We start from the raw sequence: 20,832 nt of genomic DNA, 5'->3' as shown, positions 1-20,832 counted from the left end.
GACGGAATTATAAGATTGAAAAATTCCTGTCTGTTAGTCTAACTGCCCCACCCCACCCCACCCCATGCATTGAGGAAAGAGCACCAGTATTGGAGTTTAGTTGAAAAACCTTTAATTATTCTTATGGGAAAAAAATCCCTGGGATGCAAAGCAAACAGAACATTGAAGAGGAAGGCCTAGTGGCTCCACCCAGCAGAATGAAGACATCTTCAAAGACTCCTATCAGTTAAATCAACATGACAAATCTTTCTTTAAAAGGTTTCTGGCTTATTAGTCTTTATTATCAGATACTAGGTCAGACATTCCTTCATTTAAATTTAGAAGTACTGTTTTAAAATTCAAATCAGAAACTGTTTGAAATACATCATCTGACCTAAGTTTGAAATGATATATGCACAGAGCACATTCAGATAGTGATCTGTATCAAGTGGGAATCATAAAAACTGCTCCTTAAAGTAGGACTGCCCAAGTATTCTAGATTTTGTTGTGTATATATTTTAATTAATTTACAAAGATCCTTGTACATGAAGCCGTGCTGATGCCTAGACCTTCCCATTAGGACTTGAGATGAATCTACTACTGAAAGAAAATAGATGTTCCCATCTATCCTTCCTTCACAGACTGACCAGACCCTATTAAGACAAGAACAGACAAACTTCTTTCACAAGGTTTTTCAGGAAGTTATTGATTAATTAATACAACAGTATTTAGTGAGGACCTCTTAGGTTAAATCATTGTCCTAGACACTGGAGATATAGCAGTGAACAAAAACTTGTGTAGTTTAATGTTAGTTAGTGGTAAGTGTTATGAAAAAGAAATTAATCAGTGCATGAGAATAGAATTATGGGTGATGCCATTTAAGATAGAGTGACATTTGAGTAGAGACCTGAATGAAGTGAGAGAGTTAGTCATGTGAATATATTGAGAAAGACAGTCTCTGAGAGGAGAGAATGTCAAGGCCCTGAGTTGGGAACATGTTTGTTGTGATAGAAGAACAGGAGGCCAGTGTCTGGTTTGAGCTTAGTGAAAAAGAGAGCTAGTGTCAGGATATGAGGACAGAGAAATATTCAGAGGCCATAAAGTGAAAGGCTTTGTAGGCTACAATAAAGACTTTAGATTTTATTCTAAGTGTGTTGGAAAACCACTGGAAGGTTTTGAACATGGGGAAGACATACACTGACATATATTTTTATAAGGGTCATCCTGGAGACTATAGGAGAATGAAATGTAGAGAGATAAGAGTACAAGGTGGAAGGCTACTGCAGTAATCTAGATGAGAGATCATGGTGACCAGGACCTGGAGTATACTGGTGGAAGTGGTAAGATGAATGGTGGTAGAAGCTACAGGATTTGCTAGTGGATTAGATGTAGTGTATAAGAGAAAGAGAGTTAAAGGTGATTGCAACTTTTGTGACTTGAGCAAATGCATGAATAATGGTGCCTGTCTCAGTTTGTTTGGGCTGCTGTAACAGAATACCACAGACTGGTGGTTTATAAACAACGAAAATTTATTTCTCACAGTTCTGGAGGCTGGGAAGTCCAAGATCCAAGTGCTGGCAGATTCAGTATCTGGTGAGGGCCCACTTCCTGGTTCATAAACAGCTGTCTTCTTGCTGTGTCCTCACATGACAGAAGGGGTGAGGGACCTCTCCCGGGTCTCTTTCATAAGTATACTAATCCCATTTACGAAGGTTCCACTCTCATGACCTAATCACCTCCCAAAGGCGCCATCTCCTAATACCATCATATTAGGGGTTAGAATTTCAATATATGAGTGTTGGGGGAGACACAAATATTCAGCCTATAGCCGTGTCATTTACAGAGATGGGAAACACTTGCTGAGATGGGAAACAATGGAGAAGGGGCAGATTTGGGGGAGGGGAAATCTAGGGTTCATTTTTTAACATGTTAATTTTGAGATCTCTAGTAGAAATCCAAGAGCAGGCAATAGATACGAGACTGGAATTCAGAGGACAGTTGGAGCTGGAGACATTTGGGAAGTATCAGTTTATAGTTTGTATTTAAAACAATGAAATCATTTAGAGAGATCGCATAGATCGAGACAAGGTGTATGAGGATTAAGTCTTGGGCATTATGATATGTAGAAATATGGAACAAGAAAATAATAAAGAGACTCAGAAGAGGCAGTCATCAGGGAAGCAAAATCAGTTCTGGAAGCCAAGTGAAGAAAGTGTTTCATGAAGGAGAGAACAATCAACTTTGACAAATGTTGCTAAGAACTCAAGGAACATGATAATTGAGGATTGACATTGGATTTGGCAATGTGGAAGGGACTTAAAGAGGCTGACTTCATTGAAGTGTTGATAACAAAAACCATGTTGTACTGGATTCAAGGAACAGTTGGAAGAAAGAAGTGAAGGCTGTATGGGCAACATTTTCAAAGATTTTGGCTGTAAAATGGAGTAATGAAATGGTGAGGGAATGTTGGAACAATGGAGATTTTTAAAAATTTTATTATAGTTGATTTACAATGTTGTGTTTAGTTTCTACTGTATAGCAAAGTGACTCAGTTATACATATATATATATATATATATATTCTTTTTCATATTCTTTTCCATTATGGTTTATAACAGGATATTAAATATAGTTCCCTGTGCTATACAGTAGGACCTTGTTGTTTATCTATTCTATATATAATACTTTGCATCTGCTAATCCCAAACTCCCCATTCTTCCCTCCCCCACCCCCCTTACCCCATGGCAACCACAAGTCTGTTCTCTATGTCTGTGAGTCTGTTTTTGCTTTGTAGATATGTTCATTTGTGTCATATTTTAGATTCCACATATAAGTGATATCATGTGCTATTTGTCTTTCTCTTTCTGACTTAATTAACCTAGTATGATACTCTCTAGGTCCATTCATGTTGCAGCAAATGGCTGAATAATTTTTTAATGGCTGAATAATAGTCCACTGTATTGGACTATATATATATACACCAGGTCTTCTTTATCTATTCATCTTTTGATGGGCATTTAGGTTGTTTCCATGTCTTGGCTATTGTAAATAGTGCTGCTATGAACATAGGGGTGCATGTATCTTTTCGAATTAGAGTTTTGTCTGGGTCTATGCCCAGGAGTGGGATTGTAGGATCTTATTGCAACTCTACTTTTAGTTTTTTGAGGAACCTCCATACTGTTTTCCATAGTGGCTGCACCAATTTACATTCCCACCAACGGTGTAAGAGGGTTCCCTTTTCTCCACACCCTCTCCAGCATTTGTTACTTGTAGACTTTTTAATAATGGCCATTCTGTCTGGTGTGAGGTGGTGCCTGATTGTGAAACAATGGAGATTTTTATGACTGGACTTACTACAGCATGTTTGTGTGCTGATGAAAATGACAGAAGAATAGATGCTGCAGGAGAAAAGAGGGACAGTTACAGAGCTATTGTTCTTGAAGTGGTGAGAAGGATATGGGTGACAATACATCAAGATAGGAGCTAGACAGTTTATCTGTTATAACTGGAGAGAAGGCAGAGTATCTGGGTGCAAATGCAATTTTTACCCAAAAAACTAGGTTTGCCTCTTGGTGGGTGTTGAGCCAAAAGAGACAACGAAGCTAAAGAGTGGGAGGAGGAAGGATTTATTACTTGCAGCAAGTAAGGAGAACACTGGAGATCTTTCCCAAAGCCAGTGTCTCCCAAACAGCAAAACTGGGGAAGTTTTAAGCTAAGGGTACATGCATATTCATGAAGGGGCTTGTGTGGCTCACAGAGTCCAAGCTTTAGTTGATTGAAGTCAGGAGGGTCAGAAAAGGTCAACAACATCATCCCTTAGGTTCCGGTTGATCTGGTGGTTGAGTGCTTCAGGCTAGTCATTACCATTGAAACAGAACTGGGGGTCTTTACAACTGATTTATTATCTTTCCTATTGTTACTGCTCTTGCCTTACAACCATTTGTTTGTCATTTGTTTCTGCATTCTTTTGTCTCCTTAAGATCATTAATTACTGAAACCTGTTTAAGGACAAGCATCCGGATCCCAAAATGGCTTAAGCCAAAAACGGCTTCTCTCCTGTCAAGAAAGCCATGCCTGGTTCTTTTTCTCTCAGGACCCCCTACCCTGCCTGCTTACACAATAAGATTGGAAGATGCGGTGGTGAAGGATGTGGAAGTTAGAACTCTTTCTGATTGAGTTTTTAGTGAAACAGGAAACAAAGTCATCAGCTAAAAGTGAGGAGTGGGGACAAGTTATTGCAGTTTTAAGGCAGGAGACAATAGCATGACATAGCATCTTAGATAATGGGAGAATGATTTGACCTTTGGTAAGTATAATAAGACTGCCAGCAGCACTGAAGATCTATGTGTGGCTCATGGTCATAAATCTAAAATGAGCCCCCCTGCATACCTTTTACCAATCATGGTGTGTGTGTGTGTGTGTGTGTGTGTGTGTGTGTGTGTGTGTGTGTGTGTGTGTGTGTGTGTGTGTGTGTGTGTGAGAGAGAGACAGAGAGAGAGGGAGAAAGAGAGCAGGCATAGATTCCAGCAGAGGCAGCTGTTGGCAATAGGTTGTGGCATATAACTCTGCAAACTGCCCTACACCCCCTCAGCACGGCTCTCTGTGAATTCTCCAGAAAACACTCTGTGTGTGATAGGCTCCCTTTGTCAGACTCTGCACATTGGCAGCTGTGTTGTTGAGTTTTGTAATTATACAAATGATGACAGCAGCCCAAACAGCTTCCCATGTTTTCCAGTTCTTCCTTAGGGAAAATGGGCGAGCATTTCCTGTTACATAGAATCATACATAGAATCTAGGCTCTTAGTGGTGATTTTCAGGGTCTGTATTATAAGGAACCATGTTATGATGGACCTTAGTAACCAAATTAATGAACCTGGATCTTATCCTAAAAGTAACAGTAAGAGGGCAAACAATGGAAGTCTTTTTTTTATTTTTGGCTTAAAATATTGACCTATTATTTGTCACGATTCTCTGGGTTGATTGGGCTGTTCTGCTGGACTCACTTCTGAAGTGGCATTCTGTTGTAAGGTTGGCTGGACAGGAAGGTCTGAGATGGCTTCAGTCATATGCCTGGCAGTTGGTGCTGGCCTGTTACCGTCCATGTGGGTTCTCATCCTCTAGTAGGCTAAACTGGTTTCCTTCGGAAGCCTCAGGGCAGTGTTCAAGATGGGGAAGGTGCAAGTTGCATGGCCTCTTAAAGCTGAGGCTTTGGAATTCATAAAAAAATCACTTCTGCCACATTCCATTGGTCAAAGCAAGTCCCAAGTCCAGCTCAGATTTAAAGGGGTAGATAAATATACCGAATCTCTGTGTAGGAGGATGGGCAAAGTCACATTGCAAAGGGGCAGGCATACCGCAAAGGGAGAATTTTGTGACCGTTAAAAAAACTGACCACACCAAAAAACACTACTGGAATTCCAGGAAACCCACTTTGGGAAATGTCATTCTAGGCTGAATGACTGTTCCCCCCTAAAAAAGCTATTCCCCCAATAGAGTACATATCAATACATGTGATTGTTTAATTTCATTTTATAATCATATTGTGGTCCTAGGTGACATTCACTGGAATTACAAGTGTTCTTTAATTTAGTTATCTTACTTTACTAATTGCCAATGTTTTCCTGGGGGTAACTCCAATAATTCCTTGCTTATTTTTGTAAGCCAAGAACAAAAAAAGTCTTAAACTGAAAAAAAAAATTTGTGCTTATTTTCTTTTCCAAAGTATTAGCAGCAGAATCAGAGCTATGCTGGTCACATGTAGCACAACTGGGGGAGACATCTTCATGCAAAGTAGTTAACAGTCTGTCTCCTATGCTGCACAGACCTGCATGAATGCATAGTCCAGATCCAGGTCCTGAAACTATCTCCCTGTTAGTGGGTGTGCTAAGGTATTTTGCTTTAGGATGCTTTCTAGCATCAGAAATGGAGGCAGAGACTACACTGTTTAGAAAGATTGCATTCATGAAGATCCTTACACTTGATATCTTTAAGAAGATGATTTTCATGTGACTTCTTCTGAGGTTTGCAATCTACCCCTGTCCTTTAGTTTATGGACTCTTTCATTAATTATAAGCTTCAATCTGTAGTTGTGCTTCTCCCAGACTTCTCGGATGCCAAAGAAAGGCCATGCTGGATACTGCTTGAGCTTGATGGCATACTGTAGCAGACGCTAAGGAGTGGCTCACTCTTCTATTCCAGCCTTTTTCTAGTGTGCCTGTTTGTACTTCAAAGACTGTAAAACTCCCTTGCAGCTAGGATTCTGAATATGATTTGCACTCCACCAATTAAATACGCTTGTGTGAAACCTGAATTGGGAAATGAGTTAAGTGGGAAGAGAGGCAGCATGTAAGGCATCCCTGTGGATTGTGACATGTGCTATAGGATATAGCTGTGATTTCCTGATTCTGCAGCAGCTCCTATGGTAGCCCAGTCCTGTGGGGCTTTGGGGAGCTGTCCCTTGAATCTCAATCTAGAATTTTTCCTCAGTGTTGATGTCTTCCATAGAGTTATGGGTTCTACTGCATGAGAAGAGAGAAGACACCAATGAGATAAGGCAGAATGACCCCTAACCCAAGAGGTCTTTAGCTGTTCTCCAGGGCATTACTTCAGTTTCTGTTCCCTTGGGGCACAGAGCTGGGTGGAGAAGGGGTAAAAGGGATTTGGAGAGGCAAATGGAAGATACTAGCACAATAATTAGGTCGAATGATCCAGCCAATCCTTGGGTTTTAGCTGGTTTTACACCTGTTTTCACTGGCATTCAGTGTAGGAGGTTTGCTCTGAAATATTCCTTTGTAAAACATGCTGGATACTATGCTGTAATATTTACATACCTGTTTCAGTTAAGTAAATCATTAAGGTGACTTTATAAAATGGGTATCATTATCACAGACTTACAGATGAGCAAATTCCCTGAGAGGAAATGGAATTGATGGGATTTGAACTTAGGTTTGTGTGGTTTTAAAGCCAAAGATTTTCTAGAAAGTCATGCCACCTTAGAGAGAGTGAGAGCGAGACAGAGACACACACACAGAGAGGGAGACTCTGAAAAGGTACCAGGCAACCCCTTTTGTCCTAGCAAACACAGATTTCACAAGACATTGCCTCTGTTTCCTCGGTATCGTCCACCATGAATAACACAGCCAGCTATCATTTTACATGTTGCAGGCTCTGGATTACTTCAAAGAACGTCTCGGGCATATTTCCTGAGGATTTTAAAGTAGCCACACTCTGGGTTTTTTTGAACTACGTAATGATTCCCTTGGATTAGAGCAATTTTCTACATTTCACATCAGCTTTTCCAATGTAGTTGATATAAAATACTTTTTTTCCTCAGTTCAGCAGGACCATTGCAATTGGTCTTTAGATAAGGCTGGGTTTTAGGTGAAAAAGGTGCCCTCCCTTGTCATAATACAATAAAAATTAGGATATATTATGCCAATTGACTTTAATGTTTATGTCTTGACATAATAATTTCATTTATAGGCATATAAACCAAGAAAATAACCTGAACTAAAGAAAAGCTTTATGCTTATATACATTTGTTATAACATTATTTGTAATGGTGAAAAACTAGAAACAACCTATGTAGCTAACACTAGAAGGATAGTTCAATCAACCATTAAGATTATGCTTATGAGGAGATTATGATAGAATTGAAAAGTACTTGCTATATTATTAAGAGGAAAAGGACTTATAAAAGTCATATATGTAGTCTAATCAAACCATTTTTAAAGAAAAATACACAAAAATCTATACACAGGAAAATATCTGGCAATATACTACAGTAATGGCTCCCAACTTTTCATGTATGAGAACCCTTGTCAAAAACTCATCATAGGGCTTCCCTGGTGGCGCAGTGGTTGAGAGTCCGCCTGCCGATGCAGGGGACACGGGTTCGTGCCCCGGTCCAGGAAGATCCCACATGCCGTGGAGCGGCTGGGCCCGTGAGCCATGGCCGCTGAGCCTTGCGCGTCCAGAGCCTGTGCTCCGCAACGGGAGAGGCCACAGCGGTGAGAGGCCCACATACCGCAAAAACAAAAACAAAAACAAAAAAAACTCATCATAGATTTCTGGTTGCACTCAAGATGGAATAGTCCCATTCCTCCCAGGTCCTCTCTTTTATACCTAAAAATCCCTGGACATAACATAACAAACAAGCTTAGGAAGACTGAAAGGTGGAAAAAAGAAGACAGACTGCCTAAGGACCTTGGGGCTGCAAGTAAGACACAGTGGTGAAGTTCCCTGGGTTTTCTTATTGTCTCCCATGGGCCAAAGGTGAATTCATGACTAAGTTATCTTCAGCCTTAGAATGTGTTCTGATAATGCATCAAAGAGTGGATTGTTTTGGAGTTACACAAATTTGGTATGAGGATCACTGGTGATCCATAATGGTCCTTATAGTCCTATAGTATGAATATTCTATAAATTAACAATGACCATGTTTTTATTTCCTTAGAAAATCATTGGTCTCTTTAAGGGACAGTGATGTGCCAGCTACCACCCCCCCACTCCTTGCCCACACATAACAGTCATGGCTAATTTAACAATCACTGGGCAACCAGTATTAATTGATTAGTGTCATATGACAAGGTGACCATACATCCCAATTTGCCCAGAACAGTACCTGTTGTCTTGGCTTAATTATTAACAGTGCCTCTTTCACTCTCATATAAGTGTCCTGGATTGGATGATGCCTAACTGTGCATAACTAATCTATTGTAATTAGCTCTGCTCAAAGATTGAGTATATTAGATTTTCACTCTCCACCATTTGAACTGAAAAATGAAATTAGATTCCTATGATTAATGGTGAAGGCTGAAACTGAAAATTCATGAAGTAGAGAGAAGTGGGAGGGTCATGATAGGCCATGAGTGAGTCAACATTATGAGTAATTCAAATTTATGAATAAGTAGGAACTCTGAAGTTGAGGAAAGATCTACAGAAGGGAGGGTGAGAAATTAGTTTGGAGGGGAGAGGAGAAGAGGCTCACAAAGAAAACCAACATGTTTTATGTGATGATGGAACCTTATAGTGAATACTCATGAGTTCCCAATGCCAAACCCATTTTCCATGAGACTGAGTCTCATTTCAGTGCCAGTTCTTGGATTCCTATAAGGTCATTTCTTCCTTACTGATTATCTTAGTTTAAGTTTCCCCTGGAAGCAGACCTTAGGACAAGAATTTCAGTGAAGGTGATTTATTTGGGAAGTGGTCCCACGAAGCACTGTTTGTGGGATGCGGAACTGAGACAGAGAAGGGAAGAAAGCCAATACAGGCATTTTCATGAGCATATTACTGCTGTAGACAAGTGGGACTTATTCATGCTGGGGGCTCCCAGAAGACAGCATGAAGGACAATTCGGTTGTTCACTCAAGGGGAAATGAAGCAAAGATATTTATTCACCACACTCAGTCATCATTGGTAGATGGCTACTCCCAGGACTGATAATTCCTTGGCACTTCTGGCATGCTCCTTGCATGGGCTGGGCATGCTCCTGTGGCCAGAGGAAACTCTCAGGTAGATAATCCCACATGCTTGAAATAAGAACCATTAATGGGAACACTGAGTACCAGTGTTTCTGGTAGTCTGAATGTGTTTCTGTTTATCATTACAGAAATTGCCTAAGACAGTCTCCAATCATTTATTTATTTTATTCTTGTACTTCCAAAATATGAACTGAGCAGTATCTGCCATACTGTTAGATTTTATGAGTTTAATTGGGATAATGGAAATAAGTAGTACAGATCACTTTGTAGGGATATTTGACCCCACAATAGTGGCCTCTTAGTTTGTACAATATGTGAAAAATACTGATTTATTAGGATGAACAATAGTGATGTTTATCCTTTAAATATATATCTATTTATTCAGTGCTGATGAGAATAATTTTCTTTCTTTTTTAAACATTCTATTCTAGAACGTTTTTTCTCAAACACTCAGTGAAATCTGTCTACAAATAATAGTAGAAAATTGACTACCTTACATTACATTATTGTTTGTAACTAAAAAAATGTTAAGAAAAAATGGAGATTTAGATCCACAACGGGGGTGGCAGATTATGATCAGTTAAGCTACAAACCTAACACTGGACCACTAAATTCCACCCTTGGGGTCAGATGGCAAAAATTTTCCATCATTGAGGCCTGCCTTTATTCAGCCTTTCATTTTTCTTTAGCATACCATAACAGATTTCCTTATCAGTGTTAATAGGAATTCTATACAACATTCACTGTTATAGAATCAACTGAACTACAGCACACTTTATTATATAGAAATGTTCCACCTACATTCCTACCCTGCTATCTGCCAACGTGGCTTAGAAAAAATCTTGGTGTATAACAAGAGATGGTTAACTCTATGCATGAGTTTATTGGCAATGTGCTGGAGCCAGTGCTTTGAGATTCAATTTTGCACATCTTTCCCCCACTCTGTGTTCAGTAACATCATGTTAGTAGCATACAATTGACCATAGTGGGACCATTTACACCATGGGAATTAGAAAAACACCATGAGTCAGGCATCTTTTTTTTCTAATGGCTGGTTAAAAATTTACCAGCCTACCACTGGTTTTCCTTTCTCTTTCCTTTTCTTTTTTTTTTTCTCTAGCTTTGTTCAGATATTATTCATATATAACTTATGTAAGTTTAAGGTGTACAATATCATTATTTGCTACACATATATATTGTGAAGTGATTAGCACAATAAGCTTAGTTAACACGTCCATCATCTCACATAATTACCACTTTTGTAGTGATAACATTTAAGATCTACTCTATTAATAACATTCAAGTAGATAATAAAGTATTGTTGACTGTAGTTACCATACTACACATTAGGTCCCCAGAACTTCTTCGACTCTTAGCTGAAAGTTTATATCATTTGACCAGCCCCTAGCAACCACCATTCTACTCTCTGTTTTTAAGAGTTTCACTTTTTTAGATTCCACATATAAGTGAGAACATACAGTATTTGTCTTTTTCTATCTGATTTATTTCATTTAGCATAACGTCCTCAAGATCCATACACGTTGTCACAAAAGGCAGGATTTCCTTCTTTTTTATGGCTGAATAATATTCCACTGTATATACATATAACCACATTTTCTTTTTTTTTAAACCCTTTTATTTTATATTGGAGTATAGTTGATTAACAATGTTGTGATAGTTTCAGGTGTAGAGCAAAGTGATTCAGTTATACATATACATGTATCTATTCTTTTTCAAATTCTTTTCCCATTTAGGTTGTTACATAATATTGAGCAGAGGTCCCTGTGCTATACAGTAGGTCCTTGTTGGTTACCCATTTTAAATATAGCAGTATAACCACATTTTCTTTATCCGTTTATCCATCAATGGAAACTTAGGTTGTTTCCATGTCTTATCTATTGTTAATAATGCTGCAATGAACATAGAGGTGCAGATATTTCTTCAGGATAGTAATTTCATTTCCATTGAATATATATCCAAAAGTGGGATTGCTGGATCATATGGTAGCTCTATTTTTTTCCAGTTTTATTGAGATATAATTGACATGCAGCGCAATGTAAATTTAAGGTGTACAGCATAATGGTTTGACTTACATATATTGTGAAATGATTACCACAATAAATTTACTTAACGTCAACCATTTCATATAGATACAAAAGAAGAAAAAAATGTTTGTTCCTTGTGATGAGAACTCTTGGGATTTACTCTCTTAACAACTTTCAAATACACCATGTGGCAGTGTTAACTATAGTCATCATATTGTACATTACATCCCTAGTACTTATTTATTTCACAACTGGAAGATTGTACATTTTCACCACCTTCATCCAATTCCCCATTCCTCCACCTTCTGCGTCTGGTAACTCCAAACCTGATCTCTTTTTCTGTGAGTTAGAAAAAAGAATTTTTTTTAATTATTAGGTTCCATGTATAAGTAAGATCATAGAGTATTTGTCTTTATCTTATTTCACTTAGCATAATGCCCTCAAGGTATATCCACATTATTGCAAGTGGCAGGATTTCCTTTTTTTTGGCTGAATAATATTCCATTGTAGTGTGTATACACACACACACACACAGTACAACTTCTTTATCCATTCATTCGTCAGTGGGCACTTAATTTGTTTCCATGTCTTGGCTATTGTAGATAACACTGCTATGAACATGTGGGTACAGATATCTTTTCAACATAGTGTTTTCAATTCCTTTAGATATATTCCCAGAATTGGGATTGCTGGATTATTTGGTAGTTCTTTTTTTCAGTTTTTTGAGGAGCCTCCATACTGTTTTCCATAGTGGCTGCACCAATGTACGTTCCTACCAAGCGTGCACAAGGGTTACCTTTTCTCTTCTTTCTCGCCAGTGCTTGTTATCTCTTGACTTTTTGATAATAGCCATCTAACAGGTATAAGGTGATATTTCATTGTGGTTTCGATTTGCATTTCCCTGATGATGAGTGAGGTTGAACACCTTTTTGTGTACCTGTGAGCCATCTGTATGTCTTCTTTGGAAAAATGTCTATTCAAGTCCTCTTCTCATTTTTTAATCAGATTATTTGTTTTTTGCTATTGAGTTCCTTGTATATTTTGGATATTAGCCCCGTATTAGATAGATAGTTTGCAAATATTTTCTCCCATTCCATAGGTTGCCTTATCATTTCGTTGATTGTTTCTTTCACTGTGAAGTAGCTTTTTATTTTGATGTAGTCCCACTTATTGATTTTCGCTATTGTTGCCTGTACTTTTGGTGTCATATAGAAAAAAATCATTGCCAATCAATGTCAAGGAGCTTTTTCCCTGTTTTCTTCTAGTGCTTTTACAGTTTCAGGTCTTACATTTAAGGCTTTAATCCATTTCAACTTAACTTTTGTGAGTGGTATAAGATAGGGGTCATTGTATTCTTCAACTCTAGGGTTTCTGTTTGATTTGTTTTAAGATTTCTATTTCTTTGTTAAACTTCTCATTTTGTTCATGCATTGTTTTCCTAATTTCATTTAGTTGTTTATCTGTGTATTTTTGTAGTTCACTGAATTTCTTTAAGAGGATTTTTCTGAATTCTTTGTCAGATAGTTCATAGATCTCCAGTTTTTTAGGGTTAGTCATTGGAGTTTATTAGTTTCCTTTGGTGGGGTCATGTTTCCTTGATTATTCATGATCACTGAGGCCTTGTGTTGGTGTCCACACATTTGAAGTAGTCACTTCTTGCAATCTTTATAGACTGGCTTCGGCAGGCAAGCCCTTCACCCGTTAGCCCAGTCCAGAGATTCTATATGGGTTCTCTGGTAGTGTCCATGGGCAAGCTTGCTGCTGGAGTCCTTGGGTGGGCAGATCTGGTGCCTTGGGTGGGAAGACCTAGTGCTTGGATACATAGAGGCCATCCTGGTACCTGGGTCAGTGGGTGAGGGGCCTGGAGTTGGATTCACTAGTGTGGGCCTGACACTTGAGTCTCTGATGGATGAGCCTGGGACTTGGGTCGATGTGGGTGAACCTGGATCCTGGGTCTACAGGGGCCAACCAGGCACTGAGGACCACTGGGGCAGGCCAAGAATCTTGGTCTCTGGTGGTGAGTCTGATACTGAATCAGTCTCGGAGCCTGGTTTCACAGTAGCTGGCCTGGAGGCTGGGACCACAGGGGTGAGCTGGGAACCTGGGTCCACAGGAGACAGTCTGGACTGGTGCAGAGTCCAGCCTGGTGCTGGGGTTGGATAAAAGCCTGGATCTGTGGTAGTCAGCTTGATGCTGAGACTAGCTGGGAGACCTAGTGTGTGGGTGTCCACCTGGAGCCTGTGTTTATGGGGGTTGATTGGGAGTCTGGGGCCACAGGAGCCACCTGGGCCTTGGGAGCCAGCTGGCACTGGGATGTGCCCAGAGCCTTGGTTCATGGGAGCTCTCTGGGAACCTGGTGCCATAAGAGATGACTGGTGCTAGGGTGGACTGGGAGCCTGGGTTTGTGGGAGACCTCTGGGAGTCTGGTATCAAAGGAGCTGCCTGGGTTTGCTGCAGCCAGCAGGCACTTGGGTGGGTCAAGGACCTAAGTTCCTGGGAGTTCACAGGGAGCCACCTAACATTGTGGGAATTGGCCTGTTGCTGAGATGGGCTGGTGCTGGCATCTACGGTGAAATTGGGCACTCACTTGACTTTCCTTCTCTCATGGGGAGGGTGTCTCTCTCCATGCTGGACTGCCTGGGCTTGGGGGAGAGGTGATGGGGTAATGTGAATATATCTGTCCTTTCTTCTTCAGTGCGTCTTTTCTTATTTCTAGTTTCACCCAGGTGCTGTAAACACTCACCTGGAATCCTTAGCTCTTGTGAAGGTATTTTCCTATCTGGATGTTTTTCTAATTGTTGTTTCTGGGAGGGGATATGCACTAGAAATTCATCACTCCCTCTCTCTCTGAGAGTCCTTTTCAAAAATTCAGCATATCACAGAATCATGGAGTTGAAAAAGCTCTTAGGAATTATCTAGTGCAGCCTCTGTCTAGTGCAAAGATTTGTTTTACATCAATAGATGGACATCCCTTTTTGGCTTTAAGTAGCTAAAAATATTTCAGTGGAGTATTCTTTTCTGAGCAGGAGATAAGTTGGAATTTATTTCAAGTGACATACTTTGGTTAGGGATGAGATTTATGAAACTCCAAGTCAAGCTATTAAAATGCATTAATATGTTCATCCAATTTTGATCATTTTTTGACCCCAACATAGTGTATTATTTTCACCTAATTCAGAAAATAATATGAATGTGGACATAAATATGATTTAAATAAGTAGCCACTTGTCTTCTGAATAGGATGGTTGAAATCTATTATTAAAATAATGGAACTTTAGGAATAATTAACCATTTAAAATCAAAGCTCTCTTTAGAATCAATTTTCCTACATGATGAGCTAACAGCTACAACCATTTAAATAAACAAAGCCATTTAACCGATATAACACAATAAAATATGCTTGCAGTAGATGTTTATAAGCTAAAGCAGTTCCAGTGATTGATTAAGGCTTTTCAAGTTAAAAAAAAAGGAAACTCTTTTCCTGAATCTCAGCTGTTGGGTTTTCTTCCCGCAGGTGTTCACTGAAAATATGGTTCACCTTTTTAAAAACATCATGGTAGGCGGAGCTTCAAGATGGCGGAAGAGTAAGACGTGGAGATCACCTTCCTCCCTACAAATACATCAGAAATACATTTACGTATGGAACAACTCCTACAGAACACCTACTGAACGCTGGTAGAAGACCTCAGACCTCCCAAAAGGTAAGAAACTCCCCACGTACCTGGGTAGGGCAAAAGAAAAAAGACAAAACAGAGACAAAGGAATAGGGACGGGACCAGCACCAGTGGGAGGGAGCTGTGGAGGAGGAAAGGTCTCCACACACTAGAAGCCCCTTCGCGGGCGGAGACTGCGGGTGGCGGAGGGGGAAGCTTCGGAGCCGCGGGGGAGAGCACAGCAACAGGGGTGCGGAGGGCAAAGCGGAGAGATTCCCGCACAGAGGATCGGTGCCGACCAGCACTCACCAGCCCGAGAAGCTTGTCTGCTCACCCGCCGGGGCGGGCGGGGCTGCGAGCTGAGGCTCGGGCTTCAGTCAGAGCGCAGGGAGAGGACTGGGGTTGGCGGCGTGAACACAGCCTGCAGGGGGTTAGTGCGCCACAGCTAGCCGGGAGGGAGTCCGGGGAAAAGTCTGGAGCTGCCGAAGAGGCCAGAGACTTTTTCTTGCCTCTTTGTTTCCTGGTGCGTGAGGAGAGGAGATTAAGAGCGCCGCTTAAAGGAGCTCCAGAGACGGGCGCGAGCCGCGGCTAACAGCGCGGACCCCGGAGACGGGCATGAGACGCTAAGGCTGCTGCTGCCGCCACCAAGAAGCCTGTGTGCGAGCACAGGTCCTATCCACACCCCCCTTCTGGGGAGACTGTGCAGCCCGCCACTACCAGGGTCCCGGGTTCCAGGGACAGCTTCCCCAGGAAAACAAACGGCGCGCCTCAAGCTGGTGCGACGTCACGCCGGCCTCTGCCTCCACAGGCTTGCCCCGCACTCTGTACCCGTCCCCTCTCCTCACCCCGGCCTGAGTGAGCCAGAGTCCCTGAAGCAGCTGCTCCTTTAACCCCGTCCTGTCTGAGCAAAGAACAGACGCCCTCAGGCAACCTACACGCAGAGGTGGGTCCAAATGCAAAGCTGAACCCCGGGAGCTGTGCAAACAAAGAAGAGAAAGGGAAACCTCTCCCAGCAGCCTCAGGAGCAGCGGATTAAATCTCCACAATCAATTTGATGTACCCTGCATCTGTGGAATACCTGAATAGACAACGAATCATCCCAAATTGAGTAGGTGGGCTTTGGGAGCAACGATATACATATTTTTTTCCCTTTTTCTTTTTTTGTGAGTGTATATGTATATGCTTCTGTGGGAGATTTTGTCTGTATAGCTTTGCTTTTACCATTTGTCCTAGGGTTCTGTCTGTCCGTTTTCTGGTTTTTTTTTTTTTTTTTTTTGTATAGATTTTAGCACTTGTTATCATTGGTGGTTTTGTTTTTTGGTTTGGTTGCTCTCTTCTTTCTTTTTTTTTATTACTTGAAAAAAATTTTTTTCATAATCTTTATTTTAATAACTTTTTATTTTATTTTACTTTATATTATCTTCTTTTTTCTTTCTTTATTTCTCCCTTTTATTCTGAGCCGTGTGGAGGACAGGCTCTTGGTGCTCCAGCCAGGTGTCAGGGCTGTGCCTCTGAGGTGGGTGAGACAAGTTCAGGACACTGGTCCACAAGAGACCTTCCAGCTCCACGTGATATCAAACAGTGAAATTCTCCCAGAGATCTCCATCTCAACACCAAGACCCAGCTGCACTCAACGACCAGCAAGCTACAGTGCTGGACACCCTATGCCAAAAAACTAGCAAGACGGGAACACAGCCCTGTCCATTAGCAGAGAGGCTGCCTAAAATCATAATAAGGCCACAGACACCCCAAAACTCACCAGCAGACGTGGACTTGCCCACCAGAAAGGCAAGATCCAGCCACATCCACCAGAACACAGGTACTAGTACCCTCCACCAGGAAGCCTACACAACCCACTGAACCAACCTTAGCCACTGGGGACAGACACGAAAAACAACAGGAACTACAAACCTGCAGCCTGCAAAAAGGAGAACCCAAACACAGTAAGTTAAACAAAATGAGAAGACAGAGAAACACACAGCAGATGAAGGAGCAAGGCAAAAACCCACCAGACCTAACAAATGAAGAGGAAATAGGCAGTCTACCTGAAAAAGAATTCAGAATAATGAGAGTAAAGGTGATCCAAAATCTTGGAAATAGAATGGAGAAAATACAAGAAACGTTTAACAAGGACCTAGAAGAACTAAAGAGAAAACAGGCAATGATGAACAACACAATAAATCAAATTAAAAATTCTCTAGAAGGTATCAATAGCAGAATAACTGAGGCAGAAGAATGAATAAGTGACCTGGAAGATAAAATATGGGAAAAACTACTGCAGAGCATAATAAAGAAAAAATAATGAAAAGAATTGAGGACAGTCTCAGAGACCTCTGGGACAACATTAAATGCACCAACATTCGCACCAATATTCCATGCAAATGGAAAGCAGAAGAAAGCTGGAGTAGCAATTCTCATATCAGACAAAATAGACTTTAAAACAAAGACTATTACAAGATACAAAGAAGGACACTACATAATGATCAAGGGATCAATCCAAGAAGAAGATATAACAGTTGTAAATATTTATGCACCCAACAGAGGGGCACCTCAATACATAAGGCAAATACAGCCATTAAAGGGGAAATCGACAGTAACACAATCATAGTAGGGGAATTTAACACCCCACTTTCACCAACGGACAGATGATCCAAAATGAAAATAAATAAGGAAACACAAGCTTTAAATGATACATTAAACAAGATGGACTTAATTGATATTTATAGGACATTCCATCCAAAAAGAACAGAATACACATTCTTTTCAAGTGCTCATGGAACATTCTCCAGGATAGATCATATCTTGGGTCACAAATCAAGCCTTGGTAAGTTTAAGAAAATTGAGATCATATCAAATATCTTTTCCGACCACAATGCTGTGAGACTAGATATCAATTACAGGAAAAAATCTGTTTAAAATACAAACTTATGGAGGCTAAACAATACACTACTTAATAACCAAGAAATCACTGAAGAAATCAAAGAGGAAATCAAAAAATACCCAGAAACAAATGACAATGAAAACACAATCATCCAAAACCTATGGGATTCAGCGGAAGCAGTTCTAAGAGGGAAGTTTATAGCAATACAATCCTACCTTAAGAAACAGGAAACATCTCAAATAAACAACCTAATCTTGCACCTAAAGCAATTAGAGAAAGAAGAACAAAAAAAACCCGAAGTTAGCAGAAGGAAAGAAATCATAAAGATCACATCAGAAATAAATGAAAAAGAAATGAAGGAAATGATAGCACAGACCAATAAAACTAAAAGCTGGTTCTTTGAAAAGATAAACTAAATTGGTAAACCATTAGCCAGACTCATCAAGAAAAAAGGGAGAAGACTCAAATCAATAGAATTAGAAATGAAAAAGGAGAAGTAACAAATGACACTGCAGAAATACAAAGGATCATGAGAGATTACTACAAGCAACTCTATGCCAATAAAATGGACAACCTGGAAGAAATGGACAAATCTTTAGAAATACACAACCTTCTGAGACTGAACCAGGAAGAAATAGAAAATATGAATAGACCAATCACAGGCACTGAAATTGAAACTGTGATTAAAAATCTTCCAACAAACAAAAGCCTAGGACCAGATGGCTTCACAGGTGAATTCTATCAAACATTTAGAGAAGAGCTAACACCTATCCTTCTCAAACTCTTCCAAAATATAGCAGAGGGAGGGACACTCCCAAACTTATTCTATGAGGCCACCATCCCCCTGATACCAAAACCAGACCCAGATGTCACAAAGAAAGAAAACTACAGGCCAGTATCACTGATGAACATAGATGCAAAAATCCTCAAGAAAATACTAGCAAACAGAATCCAGCAGAACATTAAAAGCATCACACACCATGATCAAGTGGGGTTTATCCCAGGAATGCAAGGATTCTTCAATATACACAAATCAATCAATGTGATACACCATATTAAGAAATTTAAAGAGAAAAACCATATGATCATCTCAATAGATGCAGAGAAAGGTTTCAAAAAAATTCAACACCCACTTACGATAAAAACTCTCCAGAAAGTAGACATAGAGGGAACTTTCCTCCACATAATAAAGGCCATATATGACAAACCCACAGCCAACATCATCGTCAATGGTGAAAAACTGAAACCGTTTCCACTAAGATCAGGAACAAGACAAGGTTGCACACTCTCACCGCTATTATTATTATAGTTTTGGAAGTTTTAGACACAGCAATCAGAGAAGAAAAAGAACTAAAAGGAATCCAAACTGGAAAGGAAGAGTAAAGCTGTCACTGTTTGCAGATGAAATGATACTATACATAGAGAATCCTAAAGATGCTACCAGAAAACTACTAGAGCTAATCAATGAATTTGGTAAAGTAGCAGGATACAAAATTAATGCACAGAAATCTCTTGCATTCCTGTACTCTAATGATGAAAAATCTGAAAGAGAAATTTAGGAAACGCTCCCATTTACCACTGCAACAAAAGGAATAAACCCACCTAAGGAGCCCAAAGACCTGTATGCAGAAAATTATAAGACACTGATGAAAGAAATTAAAGATGATACAAATAGATGGAGAGATATACCATGTTCTTGGATTGGAAGAACCCACATTGTGAAAATGACTCTACTACCCAAAGTGATCTACAGATTCAATGCAATCCCTATCAAACTACCAATGGCATTTTTCACAGAACTAGAATAAAAAATTTTGCAATTTGTATGGAAACACAAAAGACCCCGAATAGCCAAAGCAATCTTGAAGAAGAAAAACGGAGCTGGAGGAATCAGGCTCCCTGACTTCAGACTATATTACAAACATACAGTAACCAAGACAGTATGGTACTGGCACGAAAACAGAAATACAGATCAATGGAACAGGATAGAAAGCCCAGAGATAAACCCACACACATATAGTCACCTTATCTTTGATAAAGGAGGCAAGAATATACAGTGGAGAAAAGACAGCCTCTTCAATAAGTGGTGCTGGGAAAACTGGACAGCTACATGTAAAAGAATGAATTTAGAACACTACACAAAAATAAACTCAAAATGGATTAAAGACCTAGATGTAAGGCCAGACACTATCAAATTCTTAGAGGAAGACATGGGCAGAACACTCTATGACATAAATCACAGCAAGATCCTTTTTGACCCACCTCCTAGAGAAATGGAAATAAAAATAAACAAATGGGACCTAATGAAACTTAAAACTTTTTGCACAGCAAAGGAAACCATAAACAAGATGAAAAGCAACCCTCAGTTTGGGGGAAAATATTTGCAAATGAAGCAACTGACAAAGGATTAATCTCCAAAGTTTGTAAGCAGCTCATGCAACTCAATATCAAAAAACCAAACAACCCAATCCAAAAATGGGCAGAAGCCCTAAGTAGACATTTCTCCAAAGAAGACATACAGGTTGCCAACAAACACATGAAAGAATGCTCAACATCATTTATCATTGGAGAAATGAAAATCAAAACTACAATGAGATATCATCTCACACTGTTCAGAATGGCCATCATCAATAAATCTACAAACAGTAAATGCTGGAGAGCATGTGGAGAAAAGGGAACCCTCTTGCACTGTTGGTGGGAATGTAAATTGATACAGCCACTATGGAGAACAGTATGGAGGTTCCTTAAAAACTAAAAATAGAGCTGCCATATGACCCAGCAATCCCACTA

At 40.0% G+C, this 20,832-nt stretch overlaps 1 long non-coding RNA gene across 1 annotated transcript in view; it reads left to right on the top strand.

The window, feature by feature from the left end:
• LOC125963055 (uncharacterized) overlaps nt 1–20,322 on the top strand; it is a 44,452-nt gene extending 24,130 nt beyond the window's left edge. The window contains exons 2-3 of the long non-coding RNA XR_007474820.1: nt 15,023–15,209; nt 15,694–20,322. This is a non-coding gene — a long non-coding RNA (uncharacterized LOC125963055). The remainder of the gene's footprint in view (nt 1–15,022; nt 15,210–15,693) is intronic.
• Nucleotides 20,323–20,832: the final 510 nt, after the last annotated feature.

Source organism: Orcinus orca, chromosome X, assembly GCF_937001465.1.
Source record: "Orcinus orca chromosome X, mOrcOrc1.1, whole genome shotgun sequence".
In the NCBI taxonomy this organism is placed as follows: Eukaryota; Metazoa; Chordata; class Mammalia; order Artiodactyla; family Delphinidae; genus Orcinus; species Orcinus orca.
This window is presented reverse-complemented; position numbering and strand designations above follow the sequence as displayed.